General features: G+C 37.1%; 1 protein-coding gene across 1 annotated transcript in view; it reads right to left on the minus strand.

Annotated features, from left to right (window-relative positions):
- The window catches only part of NAALADL2 (N-acetylated alpha-linked acidic dipeptidase like 2), a gene marked incomplete at its 3' end in the record, with an annotated part of 659,756 nt that overhangs the window by 467,478 nt on the left and 172,082 nt on the right, over positions 1–20,196 (minus strand). Inside the window, 1 exon segment of the mRNA XM_027774417.1 lies at positions 4,216–4,324.

Below are 20,196 nucleotides of genomic sequence, written 5' to 3' on the forward strand. Positions count from 1 at the left end.
TATAAGCTTAGAAATGCAAAATTCCAACATACAGTAGAAATAGCACAATCAAATGCAAATACTTAGGTTATCTAAACAATTTCTGTTTTTCATGTTTATTAAGACCATGAGATAACTCAAACCAAAAATATTTATTTTCTTTATCTATGAGGCTTTCACTACAAAGCCTATCTTATGAAAAGCAATTTAACTAGAAAGACATTCTTTAGATAAAATTATATTGGTGATAGCATGAAAGAACAGGTTGTTATAACTGTCTCAAGATTTTTGCCATCAGACTTCATCACTATCCCTTGGATGTAACTTAAAAGATCGGCAAGACAGTATTGAAATGTATGAGGTCAGAAAGACCCAAACACTGAGTGGTATGACTATGTGAGGCTAGGTTTTGTTTTCCCATTGAATCGTTCCTCTTAGGTCATTTAACTACTTTCGTTTTGGATTTTTAAAATAGGTTTTGCCCTATGCCAAGCCTACCTTTTAAGGAAAATAAAATAACAAACAGTAAATTCTAGGATAAATCATATATTTTTAAAGGGTTTACTAAGAACCTTCTTGAGAAAAATCAAAACTGTGATAATTGCATCTACCACGGTTTAGAGAGATCCTAGAAGGGGTGGCCAACCTTAAGCAGCATAAAATGCCTTCGGCTAGCCTCAGCACCCAGCCACTCACTAATATGTGATTTCTAATTACTTTTGTAGTTTGTCACTGTTTAACACAATCAAATCTAATTGACCAGAAAATTTTGGTTAGATCGTACTAAGCTGTGACTAAATTTTTACTGTTATTATTCTGCTTTCTTTGTGAACATCTCAACTTTACTGCATCATTAAACTTTAAATTAGATTTTGATAATAAGAATATTTTATAAAATTTTAAAGCAACTGCAATATTCACATAGGAACTACAGTATTTTTAAAGCCACTACCATATCTTTTTTAAAAATTTAATTCATACTCATTCTTTCTGGGTCATTAAAAACAATGGCACTTGATTTTAATTAAACACTTAATTTGAAAGCTGTAACTAATAAATGTCAAATGCTAAAGGTGAACTTATGTTAAGTGGGTACCAGAACTCTCTGCTAGCATGAAAGGAATTCAAGTCTGAAGGTTCTTGGTTTCAAAATCACTGAGAAGTACAGACAAGAAGGGTGACAATTAACTACCCCAGTTTAGATGCTTCATTACTTTATTCTCATGGTGAGAGTCAATGAACTAAACAGTGGGTAAGACATTCTAGTCACTAATTCTGTAAGCCTACAAGAAGAATGAAGAAATAACTGTGTTTATTCTTTAAATTTCTACTATGTTCACAAGCTCTACATTTCACCAAAGCATTAAATATAAACGTACATGAATTCCCAAATTAAAGGGGATTTTTAAAATGCTTAATTACACTGGTAATTTTTTTCTTCTTTTTAAAAACTGCTTCTGCAAAAAGAGATAAAAGTTTGAAAGGTGACATCACTAGAAAGCCTCCTTACATAGCATTATCTTACCTTAGTGAACACTTTCACTTATACACTTATTCTTATTTTTCACGATATATGAAAGCTTTCAAAAGACATATAAAACATTGAATATTTTTTTATAAAAGGAACTGACATGTTTTGTTAATACAAGATGTGTTGTGGGTCAACCAGGACATGATCTAACCAGCTCCGATCAGTTTAGCATTGACATCTACCTTCTCTATCTTCGACGCGGCTATTAAAGAAATAGACAGCAAACACTCAAAATCATCACAGCATTCCGGGACCGTTAGATCTAATGGAAAGTCACTTAAAACATTATTTTGGGATTACATATTATAAGGCAGGAAGAGTTTCTCCTAACACATGGAAAGACCACCTGAGAGACATAACACATTTAAGAAAATATCTCTATTCTCAAAACAGAATGTGACTGCAGTAACTTGAATAAAATGCCCACAATCATGGAGTAAAAATCTACACAATCAATAAGGGTAAGAAAGAAGAAAATACTGGAGATGCCCAGTTAAAGGCATGAAGATCCCAGCTCTCTCTAATCCCCCCTTTATCACTGGATAGCAAGCAACTGCCTTCAGTCTTGGGTTCAGTTTTCTCATAGGCAGAAATTTATATTTAATTTGAGCAAAAGAAAACAGACAAGACCTCAAGAGTATATTGATTTGGCCTACTTCCCATTTTTCACTAGTTCTGTTGCCTAATAGCATTAAGGTCTAATAAAATGTACTTATTTTCTCAGCCAAAACATAGGTTTGAAATGTAGTAAAGGTGATAAAAAGGCATAATTACGTGCCATTGCTGTAAAGAAGGAAATAAACACAAACAGAAGAGTAACAGCTGATGGAACTAGAAAATTACATTAGGAAATCAACTATCAATACCATTTTTGCAGGAAATAATATTTAATTAAAGTATTAGTTAAGATTTTATTAAAAAAGAAACCAGAACTTTTAAGTATTTATTAAAAATCCAAAGCTAGTCCTGCACCGGTGGGTGAACTTCCTTCTAATAGGCGGACGTGGTTTTTTGGTGAAAATCCCAATGAATCAATAATTAGTAGGCTAGGCTTTATCCTTGGACAATAGTACCAAATTCAAAGTTCTCATTTCAGATGAATAAATTCAAAAAAAGAAAAAAAAAACTCAGAAAAAATACTAAACTGATTAACCAAGTAAAAATGGGATGTTAGAGTAAAAAATCACTTTCCCCTCAACTTTATGGTAAAATTTAAAGAAATTCAAACCTATTTTTATTTAAGTTATTTATTTTTCATTGCTTTACAGGAACACATATAGATCAACAGATGCTAGGAAATGTTGTAAATGTTTTATATAGTAACAAAATTTGATAACCATATACTCTTTGGAAATGAACTCAATTTTTTTCAAACCAAGTGCCAAATTCAATTCTCCTCTGCCTCCACCCCATTGGGCCCCCTCTTTAATTGTTCCTTTGCCCACTATAAAATGTTTGACACTGAACACATTATAAGGGGCATGACGGCCTTCCCCAAAGGCCCACCAAGTGCTACTGAATCCTGCCCAGCCACTTCATAAATAGGCTTCATCCAACTGATTTTTTGTTCTTTCTTTCTTTTTGCTGTGGGATGTGTGTGCTCTCCAGAGACAGACAGAGCGAAAGTGAGAATCTCCCTACAAGGTGGATGGCCATGCCACAATCCTTTCTCCTTCATTCTTCTCTTGGGATTTTGGGCATGCATGCACATGCGTCCTTGTAATTTTTCAAACCACTGGGTCCAGGATTCAAACCACGTGTGGCCACATGGGAGTCCAGCACATTAACTACCATGCCACCTGCTGGCCCCTATAATTGACTCTTTAAGGGATAGGAATTTGTCACCTTTCCTAGATATTGACCCTATAAGGGATAGGAATTTGTCACCTTTCCTAGATTTAATCTAATACCATGGAAGCATGGGGAGGCTCAGAAAGGTTAAGTGATTGATCCATGTTCTCAAAGTGTATTTGTGACCTGGCCAGGTCTGGGTAGGTCTCCTAGGCCTTGGTTCCATGCTGTCTTCTGGGCCTTGGTTATCTGTGCCATGTTTATACATAGTCAGCCCGAACCAGCACTTGAACACTGAGGACAGCTAATGCTTTACAGACAAAACTAGTTTAAGGGTACATAAGCCTCGCCTCCCCTAAAACCAGAAGGTGCCAAGAAGAACTGTGAGCTTTCTTTAGTATAAATCTCCAAGCCCCGATGAGTAAATGGGAGTCACAGCACACATATGGCCATATACAGAAAAACGTTCCTTCCAAAGGCCAACAAACTGCATAAACTGCATAGTAACGCAGAAGTAGTGCACAGCCCTGCTGCACCACATACTGCATTACTGTCAGTTTCTAATAAAGCCAATTTAAACTAAGAAAAAAGACTAATTTGATCAGTTATAATAATATTTACAATTGTACAAAGAATTGGCACATACAAGGCCAGGAGGTTAGATCTGTATCAACAATCATGAAAACTACAAGATTTATATAATGTTATCCACTGAAAATGAGCTCAAGTCCATAAAATAAAAGATGAACATAAACTGGACTACCTAAAACATTTCCATGGAATACCTGTATTCTTTTCTTTCCTAGGAATTAGTAGCTTTTTGTATACTCCAGAAATAGGCCAAGTCACCTTATTAAAAGTTGATTCAAGAAGAGGAAAAGTCTTACTTTGTAAGTAAGGTAATTAGGTCTTACCTCAATTGAATGATCCTAGTGCAACTGGAGGGTCTCTGCAGGCTCCAGGAGGCTGACCATGTGAACCCAGGGCTCTTCACACAGGTGTCTAACAGTCAAAGCCCATTTCCTTTCATAAATCAACAACAAGAAGTGATAAGTTTAAATTAGGAGCTGTAACAGATCATTTTTCAGGTGCCTTCTAATTTGTGGTGTTCAGCTAATGGTTTTATTCTTACTTCATCAGTTCTTTTCACTGTAAGCAGAATGAAATTCTTCATTCTTTGTGCAAGTCAAGAGTGTATAAATCAACATGTTATTAAAGCACAGGTTTTATCTCGAGGGCAACTGTGGACACAAACATACAAATACTTTTCTCTCTTTCATTTTTACACGTTTACATTTGCATCTTAATTCAGCAAGCATAAATAGCACGGTTTGTGCACACACTAGTAAACTAATGAAAGGAAAACAGAAGATGCAGAACTAGAGGCAGCATTTCCCTGGGGAAGGATTTACCAATGGAAGACACTTATATAAGAAAGAGCACATCTAGGACTGAAAGCCTGGCTCTTCCTGGGAAGACATCTGTGACTTTAGGTAACATCCACAACTCCTTAAATCTCAAACCTTGTAATAAGGATGAAAATAGGTAAGTTGCAGACCAGCTATAATGCTTAGAGACATTGTGTAAATGTGTTTAACATCTTGCTCAGCATGTACTAGGTGCGCAATAAAAAACTGACAGCATTATATTTTAAGACATTACTTCATTTCCTTTTATTTTATACCCTGTTACACCACAACTGGTTATTCTACATTTAATATAAATGCCATTAATTATAAAGTTGCTTATTTTTATTCCCCCATTATTTTATCTTAACTTTGAAATATTTAATACTCAAAACGTAATCATATCCTTCTTTTTAAATTACTTCACCCTGAATAATTTCTTTGACCCTGATATTATTTTCTTTTATCAGAGTCAAATTACAGTGTTGTGATCAGGAAAAAAAAAAAAAAACAAAAAAAAACTACCCCGATTTTAGGTAAGTTTACTTTCTCTTTACTCACCCAATCCTTTTCCTTCCCTTTTAAAAGCTCACATCTTCCTTAAGATTTACATCATAAAAATTAATAACATATCCTAAAGTCTTCAACTACCAGAATAAAATGACAAACTATGCCATTGGAATCCCTGATTCAGTGGCTTGAAAAACATGCCGCGCATATGTGCGTGTGTGCCCAAAATCCCAAGAGCAAAGTGGAAGAGAAGGAATTGTATAATGGTCATCCCCCTCTAGGGGATGCTTTCTCACTTTCTCTCTCCTGTGAACGCAAGTGCCTTATCAGAATTTTTAAAAAATATTTTAAAAGAGTAACCCATCCTCTAATGATGTGTGGCAACCTTAAAAGAAGAAATCAGGGGGACCAGCAGTTGACATAGTGGCTATGTCACTGGACTCCCATGTAGTCAACCACGGTCCGAGTCCCGGACCCGGTGGCTTAAACTCACGCCGGGCACATGTGTGTGCATGCCAAGATCCTGAGAGGATAATGGAGGAGAAGAGATTGCGGGGTGGCCATCACCCTGGGGAGCGATTTCTCACTTTCTGTCTCTCTGTCTTTCTGACGAATGCACGTGACCTATAGCAAAAACCTCTCAAAAAAAGGAAGAAGATGAAGAAAAAATTGGAGAGCCTGCACGACCTCCTCTGCAACAATGCCCTATTGGGAACAGCCACCTGGCACCTTGATCTTGGACTCCTCAGCACTCCCAACAGTGTGAAATGAATTTGTTGTCCAAACCTCTAAACCACCCAGTTTATGGTATTTTGGTATAGTGGGATGAGAGACTAATATATCAAATAAATGCTTTAATTTGATAATTAGTGATATTACATCATCAGTGTCGATACAAACATGCATACACCTGCAGATTAATTTTGGAGAATAAAAGGAATGAGGACTGAAGAACATTAAAGAGCCCTACTCAATTCTCAGCTTTAAATGTCTCAAGGGTCCATTCGTGGACAAAGGTATAAGTTGGACAAGAAATACATGATCATCTTAGTATAAACGTGGACTTCTGCTCCCTCTCAACGTTGAAAGTGAAGAAGGAGCAGGAACCACAAAGGTGTAGCCATGGTCACAAAGAGGCTTATGTCTTCAATGCCCAGTCACAGGAAAAGCTAACATGGGACTTTGCTCCTAACCTTTCTCTTGGCATCTCACTGGATTTAAAATGGCATTTTGCCATTGGCATCACTGCATTTGCTTAAAAACCTAAGTACATAGACTGGGTTAAGTAGCTGAAAAGTCATGAGTCATCCAGTCTAACATAATGCCTTTGACCAGACCTGCTTTATCCAACCTCAAATTGTAGATTCTATTCCCTAAATGAAATGAATCCTAGTCTTTTTTTGTATTGAAATGTGTTATTCAAGATTTGATTTTCTCAGATTTTCAGGGAAACACCTGAATTAGTTCCTGTGGGCCTTCCAAATATTGTCCTAAGTAAGACTATTGGAACTGTAAGAATCTCAGCAATTACCTCACTCAAAAATCATAGCAACATCTACTGCCAACTCTCACTAAGAGTTTTATTTCATATTAGACTCCATATCAACCCTGTACCCAATTTTTTAACACTTAAATCTCAGAAATAAAGAGCCCTACTTACCTATGAAGATTGTACACACACACACACACACACACACACACGAAGTCCATTAAATAGCATATTATTGTATCAGAAGGAAAAATGTTATATTACTCTTTGAAAATTGTCCTTGATTTGGATGATAGTTTGATACAAACCAACTTATTTGGATTATTTAAAGCACAATATATAAAAGAAAAAAATGCATGTAAGTTCTGACAAAGTATTTTAGGATTAATAAAATATTAGCAATAAATTTTGTATGCTTACTATTTTATTAACTTATAGATGATGACTACTTACTTTTCCTAAAACAGTTTTATTTAAGTGGCTCTTAATCAAGGATTAAATAAAAATTCTCTATCGCATAATTTCACTTTCAATTTAATATCCATTGAAAGCCCACCATAAACTAAGCATATCAGTCCAAATGCACAGGGATGACTTTGGGGTACTTTAATGTCTTGAAATTTGAAGGCTCTTAAAAGCAAGGATGAGGCCGTGGTGTATGTCCCCGGAATCTACCCTGTGCTAATAGAGAGAGTAGGCAGTACATGTTAGGAAATGGGATTTGCAATTCGGCATTTCTACATATTCCCACAGTCCTTTTCACGTCCTGGAATCCTCACAATCCTTTGGAAAAACAGCTCACTCCATGGAGACTGTCTTACTGTCCTTCCTGAGACATTTTTCCTGCTCTCTTGCCTCTTTTCTACTCATTCTCCAAGATTCACTTATCCATGATGACGTGTTTCAGCACTGCATTTAATTTCATTCATGTTATTTCATGGCTATACTACGCTAAACTCAAATCTATTGGAGAACAGTAGAAAATGTGAGTTTACACTTCTTATCTAACCTCCACAGAACATGGCTCGAACTGGGCACTTAGTGGATGGCTACTGTGTTGGATACAGCCAGTTTGGAAGCTAATAAAGATGCAAGTCTCTTGATGAATTAGCGTAAGGATTAGAAAACTCTGATCCTTAGCCAAATTTTGTCTGCTGTCTGTTTTCATAAATGAAATTACATTGGGAAAAAGCCACACCCAGTCAGGTATGTATTATCTATGGCTGTCTTCCTGCTATAACAGAGCATTGACTAGTTGCAACAGAAATGGTCTGGCCCACAAGCTTCAAATATTTGTATCTTGTCTATTTCAAAATAAGTTTGCCAACAAGTATTAGTTTAGTGGGTCTCTAGTGTGGGGCCTTAACAAGATCTTCTTCATATTTTAAAGCACTAGGATTATACAATACCCTGTGATCCAGGGATTCTTAAAGGGTGATCCTTAGACCAGCAGCCACAGCACCAATTAGGAAATGCAAAATCTCAAAGGCACTCAGGACTACTGGTCAGAAGCTCTGGGGTTGGGATTCAACAATTTGTTTTTGCCACCCACACGTGCAAGTGATTCTAATGTACAGTAAAATTTGAATACCACTAGTTTAGATAAACCAAAAAATATTAACACCTGTCCATAATGACTTGTTTTGGCTATGGCAGATGTAGTTTCTTCAAAAATATTCTAAAGAAATGAAAAGATATCAATTACATTTCACCTGAAATAAGACACCATCCATTTACTCTGCAAGGACACTATGGAGCAAGATCATTTCCACGTGGGAATTGCTGCAGCACTTTCAGTAAATGCTAATAGTCACCAGCTGCCCATCCAAAGGAAAGACAATATACCAAGCGCCAAGTGTAAAACCTACCTAAAAATAGATTAAATATCAAAGCAATATAGCAGATAAGCTCCAATTTTTACAGGACTGCCTGTCAAGACAAACCTTTGCACAATGATTCAGTGGGGACACTGCAGCTCAGTAAGGGACTCATAATCAAAGACCTGTTCCAACACGCATGTCCCCTGCTCAGAGTTACAAATGTGGTCCGATAGCACCTTTCCATGACAGTGCCTGGGTAAAAGTAAGAAGTAACCACCCTAAGACTTGTGTAAGGCAGTGACTAGATAGCACGCCCTATGAAAAAATATTAAAACCACATGGTAAAATAAATACAATCTTCACAAAATAAGGTATGTTCAAACTTGGCAATAAATTACCTTTCTTTTTTGTTTTTCTCTAAAGCACAGGCTAGTACCGGCAGCTCTGACTATGATATAAAAAGGCTATAATACCCCCCTCCCCGGAAAAGGGCAAAATATTGACAAGACAGAAGCACAGTAAAGCCATATCTTTTGAAAGACTCTTACTTCAATGTAGTAATTTTAATGCTATAAGTTTGCCAGCTATATCAGGAAACAAACAGTAAAACTATTTAACCTATTGAAGAATTTCTACACAAAGGTTAAAAATAACATATGTCAATCAATAAGAATAAAATATTGACTGACAGCCTCTAGAAAGTTCACATTATTTCGTCGTCATAAAAAAATCGTTATGTTTCTGCACAGTGATATAACCATTATTTCTCTTTTGAAAATGGCACATAGATCCCATGTGCCTAAAATCTATACAAATATTGTATTCAATACTCACTTAAGAGTTCTTTTATTTTGACACATACCTATGGAAAATGGAAAAGTGTTCAGACCTGCTGTGTAATAGAATAATTGGGCAGAATAGGTCTAAATTTACGCCTATGAATTTAGCAAATGATTGACCTGTTCAGATGATCTTTTAGAACTTTGACATAAAGATTTAAAATTCACAAATTTATATCACAGACTAATCAGTATTTGGCACACTATGCATAACACAGACCAAATTCACAGAGAGAATCATAATTGCTCTGTGGGGGAACTACCAATTCATGCAAAGACAAAACAATGCTTCAGGGCCAGCCCCATGTTCTTATAGTCAAGGATCCAGATCACATACGGCAGCCCACAGGGTTTGAATCCTGGACCCAGTGAATTGAAAAACACACTAGGCACGTATATACACACATGCCTCAAATCCCTACCTGATGGAAAAATACAGAAGAAGGAACAGCGGCATGACCACACCCCACTGGGGGTTGCTTTCTCTTTCTCCGTCATTCTGTCTCTCTCACAAGTGCAAGTGTCCTCTGGCAAATTAAATTTTTTTTTTAAAAAAGGTACAGTTCACTCAGAAATGATTTATAGTGGGGGGAAATAATATCTATCTAAAAGGACAGTGAGTCACAAATGGCATGAAGCAGAGGGTCAGCAGAGGCTGAGTAGGTTATAGAAAGTAATTAAAAGTAATGCTCTGAAATTTTAAGGAGTGGAAAATTAGGCTAAATGTTGGAAACCTTTCATGGCAAGTCCATTAGCCTCTAGAATAAACCTGCAGCTGAAGCTTCTTCAATTGAGTCATTTAAAATTAGACAAGAGCCTGTCTTTGCCAAAATACTGTGGGGACTTATTCAATACCATTGGGATGTACTAGATGAATTCTTGTTCTTTTATTCATCTTTTACATATCTAACTGCTATGATTTCCCACACATAAAAGTAGCGAGAAGATGAAAATGCTCTGGAGGTTCTTCTATTACTTTTGTATATCACATTGACTCATATTCTTTTCTTTTCCTTTTTTAAAAAAAGAAAAAAGATGGGATAAAAAATTATTACTAGGCAAAAACTACTCTTTTAAAAAATATTAATTTAATTTAATTCCTTATTATTATTTTTAAATTTGCTATAGAGGGTTTGTGCTCACCAGAGAGGTGGGAGAAATCAGAGAGAGAGAAAGCAAGCTATCAGACGCAGCACGTGAACCGTTTTCAGCCACGTGGGAGTCCAGTGCATAACCACAATGCCACCTGCTGGCCCCCCAAAACTACTGTCACATAGCACACTCTAAATAGTAAATGCAATTAAAAGGTATATTAAAAGACACTATATACGCTTATAACTTTTGCATAGCTAAAACTTATTTGATCACCCAACAATGTCCTAGCATAATGACTAATATAGCAGATAATCAAAATATATAAAATGAATGAAAAAGTGAACACCCCTCTCTGAACATGGTCTCTTCTAGGATGTTTATCCTTGAGATGTAGGCTTGCTTTATTAATTACTTAAACCTAACCTAGCCTGTCCAAGCTCAAAATCTGGCTTTGCAATTCATTGTGTGTCCTTGAGAAAATTACTTAGCCTTACCATTCCTTTGTTATCTTACATAAAAAAGGAAAAAAAATGAAAAAGGAGAAATATAGGATCTGCCTCCTAGAGCTGTCTAAGTACAAATTAATTAATACTAGTAAAGAACAGAGCCCAACACAGAGCAAGGACCCCGTAGTGTAGTGGTGAGCGATCAGTTTTTGGCGAGTAGTGTGAATAATGGCTAGCACGCTAGGAGATTTTAGAAAATTAATCTATAAAATGTCAGAAAGACCAACTGGAATGACACAAGTTTTTAAAAATATGACCTACCTACTTATTAATATGCTGCTAAAAATCAGTTAATTTGTAAGGCTGACAATGGAAATAAACGGTTATTTTCACCTGAGTGAAAAAGAAGCTGGATTCTGCCTTCACAGACCACTTTCAGCCCACCGATGGTTACTTAGCCCTAGTCTGCCAGGCTTTGTTTTATACATCAAGTTTGTTTCCCCAGCAGGCAGCTGAGGAATTCAAAATAGGATTTTTTTTAAAATTTCATATTTACAGTGTCAATACCCCCACCAGCTGTCCATAAATATAAATTCACATCTGTGGCATCAGGGATAATTGCTTATTGGTTAAATCAGTCAACAAAGGTGACAGATGTAAGTCAATCTCTCAGAGCTCTGTGACCTTCAATAACTTAGTTAACCTTTGGGCTTATTTCCTCATCTGTAAGACGGGAGAAGTATATTAATAATATTATCTCATGGAGTTATAATGAAGATTAAAAATCAGATAACTCATGAAAAATGTCTTCAAGCGCTCTGGAGAGAGACTATCTGCATTCTAACTCTGGTCTTGATACTTCCCAGCAATGTTTTCTAGGATGCCCCACTTAACTTCCCTGTCCTTCGATAAGTGCATTGAAAAAAGGCTAGCTATACCATTTTTAAATGCATTATCAGGATACCATTTCTAGTCTGTCAATATGTTTCAGGATGTACATCCCTTTTCCCATTACTTTCAACTATCACTACCTTTTCAACTTTTCATGCAAATTGCCATACTCTTTAAAGGCTTTATCCTAAGTTGCTATTCTCTTGATGGAAAACTCTTATCTCCAGCAATTTTTTTTTTATACAGAAATTAAACTCCTTGATACTTAACCAAAGAATGTGAAAACTTATGTCCATATAAAACCTGAATAAAGATGTTTAGGGCAGCTTTACTATTAATTTTCAAAAGCTATTAGAAAGTAACCAAAATGGGGAACAGCAGCTGGTATAATGGCTATGTTGCTGGACTCCCATGTAGTCGACCGCAGTTTGAGTCCTGGACCCAGTGGCTTATTAAACTCACACCGGGTGCATGTGTGTGCATGCCCAAGATCCTGAGAGGAGAATGGAGGAGAAGGGATTGTGGCGTGGCCATCCCCCCTGGGGGGTGATTTCTCACTTTCTGTTTCTCTGTTTGTCTCTGTCTTTCTGGTGAGTGCATGTACTCTATAGCAAAAACACCTCAAAAAAAAAAAAAAAAAGTAACCAAAATGTTTTTCAACAGATGAATGGATAAATAAATAGTAGCACAACCATACAGTGGAATAATATTATTCAGTGCTAAAAATAAATGAGTTGTCAAGCCACAAAAAGACATGAAAGGGGCTTAAATACATTGCACTAATTGAAAAAAAAAATCCAATGTGAAAAGGCTAGATACTGTCTGATCCTAGCTATATAACATTCTAGAAAGGGCAAAACTGTGAAGATAGTAAAACTATCAGTGGATACTAGGTATTTAGAGGAAGGAAGGGATGAAAAGGTGGAGCACAGGATTGTTAGGGCAGTGAAACCATTCTGTACCACTATAATGAGGATATACGGCATGACTCCATCATGAAAACCAACAAAATAGACCACACAAAGTGCGATCCAGAATGCAAACATGGGCTTTGGTTGAGAGTGAAGTGTCAATGTCGGTTCACCAGTTTAATAAAGGTGCCACACTGGTGCAGGATGTAGGCGGTGGGGTGGCTGCATTGGGGAAGAGAAGGAATGGAATTCACCACACTTCCTGTTTAATTGTACTGTGAACTTAAAATTGCTATGAAAAATAAAGTTCAACATAATGAGACTCTGGCTCTAAAAATTAAAAAATTAATACAACTATTTTAATGATAAAGTCTATTCCTTTTTCAAAAACAATAAATTAAAATACATACTGTGCAAGCCCAACAAAATGTGGCACTAGGCTGAATTCAGGCTTTTGGCCATCAAATGATAACTGTATTAATGACTGTGGCATAACACATGCTCTAAGACTCAGGATATAATTCAGGACACTGTATGTGTAAAAACTCATTCTTTCAGAAATAAAGGAAAGCGGGAAGCAGGTAGCATGGTTAAAGCGCTGGGTCTCACCTAGTAGACTCCATGATTCAAGGCTGGACCCAGAGTCTTTAAAAACACTGAGCATGAGTGTGCACCTACCCAAAGTCCTGAGAGAGGAGAATATAGGAGACATTGCAGCATGGCCATTCTCTTCACTTTTCCTCTTACTGTTTCTGTCTCTCTCTGGTGAGTACACGTGCTCTATGGCAAAAATCTTTTAAAAATATTTTTAAAAATGGTGACCATTACACAATCTTCTATCTATGGGATGAGAAAGTACTAACAAGTCAGGGGGTGATCATTTCCTTATCTTAATGAAGAATGTTTGTTTCATAAAGCAGAATAAAAGCTTCTGCTATTTCATATTCACCTAACTGAAAAGTTTCTATAATCAAGATATGAAAAACAGAGAAAACATCATTCTTACCCAAATCAATCATAAAAATATATATTTAAATAAAATTATATATGACTCCAAAATAAGGGACAGTAATATTCAAACAATAATTTAAGATATGTTTCAAGAGCTATAGATTTCCTTTGATTTCCTGATATATCCCTAGAATCTACAACAGTGTCTAGTATAAAAAAGTAGATAAATATTTGGTTAATAAATAAATAATTACACATTCTCTTTAGGAAAAATCATTCTATCTGTATTATAGATTGGAAAGGGGCCTGGAAGTAGGCGGGACTTATTAGTAGCCTTTTGGGTTGTCTAGCTATGACCTAATGAGGGTGTAGAATTAAACAACAGCAGGGAGAATGAGTGAACGCAGCAAATAAGAGTGTACGCAACATGCTTCCAGCAGTGATGACGAGCCACTGGGGGCACAAGTCCCAGGGGAAAGAAGAAGTGAAGAGCCTAAGACGGACACAGGAGTACTTAGTGATATGGACATGGAATCCAAAGCCAACAGCACTGCAGGAGCTCACAAGAGGCACATGTAAGAGACAGAAAGGACGGTGCCACGGCCTGGAAGAGGCCCAGTAACATGAGCTGGGCTAGGAACAGAGGTGAGGTGAGTGCAGTGTTCGCCTTGCTTAAAAAAAAAAAATTCTAAGGAGCATCCAAAAACTCAGTAATCAAGCAAATAATAAATACATTACTTTGAAAAGGAGAATTAGGAGGCCAGCAGGTGTCATGGTGCTTAAGGTGCTGGACTCCCAAGTGGCATACCACAGTTCAAGTTCCTGATCTGGCAGCCTGAAAATCATACCAGACACCTGTGTAAGTGCCTAAAATCTCAGCAGGAGAAGAAGAGAAGGGACTGTGGCATGACCATAACCACTGGGTGTGATTTCTCACCTTCCCTCTCACTGTCTGTCCAGGAAGTGCATGGCTCCTATGGCAAAAACCTTTAAAATGAATGAATTAATTAAAAGGACAATTAATGCAAAAAAATCCATGGTGAATGAACTAATCATAACTGCAATTTTTGTAAGGATTATTTGCCTTTATTTATTTAGTGTAATATCACCAGAAAGGGACAGAGTGAGAGAGAGAAGGAAAGTGAGAAAGCAAGCCACCAGGTCTGGGACTCAAACCACAGTCAGCCATGTGGGACTCCAGCCTTTAAAGACAAGGTTCTTTTGTTTAGTTCCATTTTTAATGACTATGGGTCATTGTGCAATGCAGTGGCCTGCAGTTCCTGTACCTGCGACAGTCATTGCTTTCCCACCAGGTAGCTTTAAGGAGTCGATGTCAGTGTGCCAAAGGATTGGGCAACCCAGGGCTTTATCTATGTTTCTGGATTGTATAGTACTTATTGACGTTTTTCACTTGGTTCAAAACATGGGAGGTACTTTAATAAGTGTGTACAGGGGCACACCTTTTTCCCTTTACCACAGTTTCTGATATGGGTTGGCACAGCACTGACTGAAACTTGGACCGTCTCCTTTGGGTTTAGCAATTAGAAAGTCATTGATGTCTTCATGGGAGTAGTTCCAATGAGGTAGCAAAAGGGAAAGCCAGAGTGCAATCCATTAAGAGAATCGGCTGAGGCCAAGGGCCAGGGTGGGAGATGTCTGAACAGAGAGGGGAGGAAAAGAACTTTTAAGTTATCCTTTTATTCAGACTGATCTTCCCAAATCTACCTTCAAGGAAGAAAAATATAGTTTATACAGAAAATATTGTTCATTCCTGTTGTGTTGTTTTAAGACAACTATCTTCATTGTGGCATTATACTGACTTAGGCTCTGTTCTGACTAATCAATACCAATCAAAATACCTCTGAAATGTTTCTACGGCCTGGAAGAGGCCCAGTAACATGAGCTGGGCTAGGAACAGAGGTGAGGTGAGTGCAGTGTTCGCCTTGCTTAAAAAAAAAAAAATTCTAAGGAGCATCCAAAAACTCAGTAATCAAGCAAATAATAAATACATTACTTTGAAAAGGAGAATTAGGAGGCCAGCAGGTGTCATGGTGCTTAAGGTGCTGGACTCCCAAGTGGCATACCACAGTTCAAGTTCCTGATCTGGCAGCCTGAAAATCATACCAGACACCTGTGTAAGTGCCTAAAATCTCAGCAGGAGAAGAAGAGAAGGGACTGTGGCATGACCATAACCACTGGGTGTGATTTCTCACCTTCCCTCTCACTGTCTGTCCAGGAAGTGCATGGCTCCTATGGCAAAAACCTTTAAAATGAATGAATTAATTAAAAGGACAATTAATGCAAAAAAATCCATGGTGAATGAACTAATCATAACTGCAATTTTTGTAAGGATTATTTGCCTTTATTTATTTAGTGTAATATCACCAGAAAGGGACAGAGTGAGAGAGAGAAGGAAAGTGAGAAAGCAAGCCACCAGGTCTGGGACTCAAACCACAGTCAGCCATGTGGGACTCCAGCCTTTAAAGACAAGGTTCTTTTGTTTAGTTCCATTTTTAATGACTATGGGTCATTGTGCAATGCAGTGGCCTGCAGTTCCTGTACCTGCGACAGTCATTGCTTTCCCACCAGGTAGCTTTAAGGAGTCGATGTCAGTGTGCCAAAGGATTGGGCAACCCAGGGCTTTATCTATGTTTCTGGATTGTATAGTACTTATTGACGTTTTTCACTTGGTTCAAAACATGGGAGGTACTTTAATAAGTGTGTACAGGGGCACACCTTTTTCCCTTTACCACAGTTTCTGATATGGGTTGGCACAGCACTGACTGAAACTTGGACCGTCTCCTTTGGGTTTAGCAATTAGAAAGTCATTGATGTCTTCATGGGAGTAGTTCCAATGAGGTAGCAAAAGGGAAAGCCAGAGTGCAATCCATTAAGAGAATCGGCTGAGGCCAAGGGCCAGGGTGGGAGATGTCTGAACAGAGAGGGGAGGAAAAGAACTTTTAAGTTATCCTTTTATTCAGACTGATCTTCCCAAATCTACCTTCAAGGAAGAAAAATATAGTTTATACAGAAAATATTGTTCATTCCTGTTGTGTTGTTTTAAGACAACTATCTTCATTGTGGCATTATACTGACTTAGGCTCTGTTCTGACTAATCAATACCAATCAAAATACCTCTGAAATGTTTCTGGAAAAGTGCATTTGACATATCGTCCCCTAAACATACCACACCCCAGAAACCTTCTCTATAGAAAATGGTTCTCTTGAAATGTGAATGATAGCTAGTAAACTAATAACAATAGTAATGATAATAAAGAATAATCATTTTGCAATAGCATTTAGATTCCATTTCAAAATGTAATACATCTCCATGGTTGATTTTGTAGATTCGCAGACACTTTGTAGGAGTAATTCCTAATTGGCGTTTAAATGTAGCTTCAGGTATAGAATGATCCTTGAAACATAATCATGCCTTTACCACTAGAATTCTCCACTGTCAATGTGTAAATAAATACAGATATATTTATGATGCCCCTGTAAAAACAGTCTCTAGTGTTAAAGATAGGTGAAGGACTAGCAGGTAAATAAAAGTGGGAACGTTTCCAATTAAAACAAAATTAAATACTCCAACCAAAAAATCACGGTTCTATTTTATGGTACTAATCTCAAAAGGCTAAAGTCTAATGAATTAGGTCACAGTTTTGTCAAATCAAATGTTCCTCCTAAGAATTTTTTTTCCTTGTAATTAATAAGAAGCCTTCTATATGGCAAATGGAACTGGAAGAATGCTTAAAAGGGACATGTCTGACAAGACAGAGTTGACACAGTTGATGTTCCTTAGGGGGAAAGAAAAAATATGACAATTTAGAAAACGACTTTCTCTTCAAACATTAGAGATCAGTGTTTCTTCGTATATGCTAAAACTACCTCAATTAGTCAACTCCTGAGTTGTTGCTTTTTCTTTAAATTAGATTCTCTACCCACCAGAATAAAAATTCGGATGGGTGGGCTCCAGAATGTTCAGTTACCAAACTCCCCAAATGGCTCTCAAGAATGGCAAGTTGGAAGAAGCACTGAAATAATGTATACATTATATACTCTTCCATTTAGAGTATATATCTGCCTTTTTTTTTTCAAATGGCTCCTGACCTTGTCAGAGAGAGAGAAAGAGAAAGAGAAAGAGAAAGAGAAAGAGAAAGAGAAAGAGAAACAGAGAAAGAGAAAGAGAAAGAGAAAGCCTTCTGCATAGGGAATGATCACACCATTATTCTTTCTCCCTCCTATCAGGATTCTGACACACACACACCCAGCATGATTCTTAAGCCATAGAGTTTGGGACTCAAACTGCAGTCAGCTATGTGGGATCTCACCGTCTTATCCTGCACATCACAGGCTAACCGCATACTCTATCATTTATATAAATCATATATTTAATAATGAAAATTTTATACAAAATAGGTCTCATAAAATATCACATAAATGCTATGGTAATTATCTCAAACAAAGTGCATTCAATCCATAATGTGGAAAGTAAGTATTTGTTGAACATTTATTATGTATAATAACTAAATCTAATACAAAAAATACTCCCATTAAATCTCCTTCAAATACTTCAAAACTCAAATATTGTCCAGTATCTCATTTGCCTATTTCTAAAATAGAAATATTTAACTAAAAACAAATCAAAATACAAGGACTCTTACTTTAATGACCAAGTTCCAGTCGTAGGATTAGATTAGGAATTTAATTAGCAGTAAGCAAGGATCATCGAGGCTGGTGTCTTGTGGTGTGTCTCTAAGGTATGTATCTTCCACTAGACATCACATGACACCGCACTAGGATAACGTAATTCCATCTGTACAAAACGCTTATATTAGATGAGCACGAGGAAATAACAAGGCATACTAAAACACAGTAACATAAGCCCAGTGTAATAATTTTGATTGATTCTGAATATTACTATGAGTGCACAATAAAGTACAAATTTATGCATGAGGTATGCAGTCCTGTGTGATTGTGAGCACTGTGGATACTACCTGACTGTGGGAGTGAGACCCAGACTGAGAAGAGGAATCCCCGTGCTGGAAAACTGGTCATAAGTGTGAACAGCATCAAACAGCAAGGTTGTTAACCAAGGAGTAAATGTAGGTGAACGAGGAGACTTTGAAAAGTTCATGGAAAAATGGGTTAAACCATGGCTTTATTTTGGAGCCAAACTTTTTTTTTTTTGAGAGGTTTCGCTATAGGGCGCGTGCACTCGCCAGACAGACAGAGAGAAACAGAGAGACAGAGAGACAGAAAGCGAGAAATCACCCCCCAGGGGGGATGGTCACGCCGCAATCCCTTCTCCTCCATTCTCCTCTCGGGATCTTGGGCACGCACGCACACGTGCCTGGCGTGAGTTTTAAGCCACTGGGTACGGGACGCGAACCACGGCCGACTACGTGGGAGTCCAGTGACATAAGCATTACGCTAACTGCTGGTCCCCTGGAGCCAAACATTTTGAAATACATTTATAGTTTTTTTTTTTTAATAATATGTATTTTCAGTGAACTCTTTGAAGACTCCTCAAAAATATAAATATGTGATTACCATATTAGTATATTAATGTTTCTTTACCAAACTATTTAAAAGGGGCTTACAGAGTTATTAGAGATTATTTCAAAATTACCTACTGCTTATCAGTGTGAAATACACGTTATGAAAAATGCAGCCTTGCCCTGTAGCTAACAGGGAAGTGAATTTCCAGTTAATTCTTAACTGATACATCTTAACTGAACTTTTACATTTTGTGTTTCTTATATGAGCAAGGCTTTCATGTTTTAGTTTAATATCTAATAGCTGACTCCCCTGGACTCAGGGTTAGTATCACAAGACACACGGTCAGTCTCAAAGAGGAAAAGGACCTGGGGCAATGAATTGTCATTTCATTCAGAAATAGTACTTTCTAGATAGGATTCCTATTGTTTGCTTTAATAGAATTTATAACGCTCAAAAAAATAAAAAGGAACTTACGAAGGAATACACACGTATTTGTTCAAAGACATCAAGTCATTGCATTTTTAAGCAATGGTCATGCATGCGAACAGTGACCAATCCCTTAATTTATTTAAGATCAATATATAAAAACATATCTCCAATTCCTCATTTTACCCTAAGTCTCAAAATATTCACTATAGCCTAAGTTTTACACTTCAGTGTTTCTCTTCTCTTTAATATTTTCTCATTTATCAGACCACATCAATAATAACAGTGGCTGTTTATCAACACCAAGTAGGTCAGGTGTTAAGCATGTGACAAAAACCATCCAACAATATTACTACAATCCTATAAACTATTTATCATCCCAGTTTTACAGATACAAAAATAGGTTTGGAAAGTGAATTAATGTAACCAAGGACACACAATTACTAGGAGGCAAAGCTTTAAATATGATGCTTATTCAACCTCGCTCAGTCCACTTACGATAAATTCAGAAAACAACAGCCCTCTCTCTCCTTCTCTCTACCTGTCTCTCTCTCTCACATGCACACACTCCTTGCTCTGGTTAGCTCTTTCTTTTTCTCTATTACATGA

The sequence above is a fragment of the Tupaia chinensis genome, unplaced genomic scaffold, assembly GCF_000334495.1.
Source record: "Tupaia chinensis unplaced genomic scaffold, TupChi_1.0 Scaffold000430_1, whole genome shotgun sequence".
Lineage (NCBI taxonomy): Eukaryota > Metazoa > Chordata > Mammalia > Scandentia > Tupaiidae > Tupaia > Tupaia belangeri.